Here is a 2,747-nt window from a genome sequence, read left to right on the forward strand (position 1 = left end):
TTGGCTCACAGCCCTCTTCCTCTGTTTTAAAAGCCAGCAATGGTGGGTTGAGTCTTTGTTGCATCTGTCTCTAACCACAGCAGGAAGAAGTTCTCTGCTTTTAAAGACTCTTGTGGTTAGATTGGGCCCACCTGGGTTACTGGGATAATCTGAGTGGATAATCTACCAATCTCAAGGCTCATAACTTTAATCACATCTGTAAATTGTCTTTTGCTATGTAAGGTGACATATTCGCAAGTTCTAGGGGTTAGGACATAGACATCTTTGGGGGCCATTATTTCATCTACCACATATGAGGAAGCACATGGGTGGGAGGGGGAGAGAATAATGCTCTAGGAGAGAATTATACTTGATACATTTTTTTTTCACCAAATTTCTCTCAGATATTGTCCTTGTAGGTGGTTTATAGCTCTTGAAATGGCACGCTTACCGTTTTGCAGCACATAGCTAAAGCCGATTGAAAAAGACGTCCATCACAAAGCATGGCACACTGGCAGTATTTTCTGTTGTTAGAAGGTCTGTTGGCCTCTTCTAATAAGGGCATCGTGCCAACCAACATCAAGAGCTCTTGTTCCTGACCTGATGGTCTAATATCTGAATTTTACAAACTGCCCTAAATGTTTATTTTTATTTATTTTTTTATTTTTATTTTTGGCCAAGTACAGGGATTTATTGATGGTACATGACAAGGTGGAGCTCCCTAGGCCCCTCCCATTCTTTAGGGGCTCTGGCATGGAAACTGCATCATGAGGAGGGGAGATTCTCAGTGAGGTGGGGACTGAGTAGGCAGGGACACCCCAGCAGCTGAGGGCCTTTCTCTTCCTCTATGCTCTGGCCAGGGCTGGTGGTCCAGGGGTCTTACTCCTTGGTGGCCCTGTGGGCCATGAGGTTCATCACCCTGTTGCTGTAGCCAAATTCATTGTCATATCAGGCAATGAACTTTACAAAGTGGTCGTTGAAGGCAATGCCAGCCCCAGCATCAAAGATGGAAGAGTGGGTGTCACTGTTGAAGTCGGAGGAGACAACCTGGTGCTCAGTGTAGCCCAGTATGCCCTTGAGGGGACCCTTCACCGCCTGCCTCACCACCTTCTTGACGTCATCATACATGGCCACCTTCTCCACAAGGCAGGTCAGGTCCATCACTGACATGTTGGCAGTGGGGACGCAGAAGGCCATGCCAGTGAGCTTCCTGTTCAGCTTGGGGATGACCTTGCCCACCGCCTTGGCTGCACCAGTGAACACAGGAATGATGATCTGGAGAGCCCCACAGCCATCAAGCCACATCTTCCCAGAGGGGCCATCCATGGTCTTCTGGGTGGTGGTGATGGCATGGACTGTTGTCATGAGTCCCTCCATGATGCCAAAGTTGTCATGGATGACCTTGGCCAGGAGGGCTAAGCAGTTGGTGGTGCAGGAGGCATTGCTGACGATGGTGAGGTTGTTTTGGTACTTCTCGTGGTTCATGCCCATCACAAACATGGGGCATCAGCAGAGGAGGCAGAGATGATGAGCCTTTTGGCACCCCCATCTAGGTGACCCCTGGCCTCCTCCAGGGTAGTGAAGTTGCCAGTGACTCCACAACATAATCAGCTCTGGCTTTACCCCATTTGATTTTGGTGGGATCTCGCTCCTGGAAGATGGTTATGGGATGGCCATTGATGACAAGCCTCCCGTTCTCCGCCTTGACCGTGCCATGCAACTTGCCGTGGGTGGAATCATACTGGAACATGTAGACCATGTAGTTGAGGTCAATGAAGGGGTCATTGATGGCAAAAATATCCACTTTGCCAGAGTTGAAAGCAGCCCTGGTGACCAGGTGCCCAGTCCGGCCAAAGCCATTTATTCTGGTCTTCACTTTCATCATGGCGTCTCAGAGACAGTGCTGGCGCTGCGCGAGAAGATGCAGCTGTCTGTTGAACGGGAGGACCAGAGAACCTGCCCTAAATGTTTAAATAGAACTAAACATTCTGGAGAAGTTATCCAGAAGTATCTACCCTTTCTGGAGAATCCAAACACTAGAACAGGCTAGTTGTAGGACGTCTCTACCAGCTCAATGTTACTTTTAGGACTCCACTGAGGATCTGGTTTAATCCAGATATTTCTAACTCAGACTTCTCTGGTGGTCATTTTTTTTACTGGGGTCTGAACTATTGATTTAAGTTACCAGACTACTGCAGTAAACTGACTCATCTCTCTGCTTCCAGTATCTCCCCACTACAATCCATCCTCTATATGATCAGGACAGTGGCAATACTCAACTTTTCACTTGTCTGAACATACATGGGGAACCCAACACACTTCCGTCAGTAACAGTGCTTCATAATGGTGGTGCTTTTCAACTCAAGCTTCTGTTAAGTTTCTAAAAGAATCCCAGATGATTCTGAACCCTCCATGACATACACCAAATGATTCCACATCTCCCTTTTACATCCTTTAAGGGAGCATGTGATCATCATCATAACAAACATGTTTATTGCCATTACCACAACACTTACATGCTGCTTACTAGGTGTCAGGTACTGTTCTAAGTGCCTTATGCATGTTAACTCATTTAACCTGTGTAAGTGCTATTATCAAACCAATTTTACACATGAGAGAAAATAGGTTAAGTGACTTGCCCACAGTCAAATAGCTCACAGTGATGGAGCTATAATATAAACTCAGATTCTTGCACTCTTCACCACTAAGCCAAACTGTACCCCAGCACCTTCTGTTAAGAATCTAGGATTATCTATTTACTAAAACAT

The 2,747-nt window shown here is 46.5% G+C and overlaps 1 pseudogene across 1 annotated transcript; it reads right to left on the bottom strand.

Moving 5' to 3' along the window:
- Nucleotides 1-858: 858 nt before the first annotated feature.
- Nucleotides 859-1,864, bottom strand: LOC105818773 (annotated as a pseudogene). The gene has a single exon (XR_001137917.1). The product of XR_001137917.1 is annotated as a glyceraldehyde-3-phosphate dehydrogenase pseudogene (transcript).
- Nucleotides 1,865-2,747: the final 883 nt, after the last annotated feature.

The sequence above is a fragment of the Propithecus coquereli genome, unplaced genomic scaffold (genome assembly GCF_000956105.1).
Source record: "Propithecus coquereli isolate 6110/MARCELLA unplaced genomic scaffold, Pcoq_1.0 Scaffold45, whole genome shotgun sequence".
NCBI lineage: Eukaryota > Metazoa > Chordata > Mammalia > Primates > Indriidae > Propithecus > Propithecus coquereli.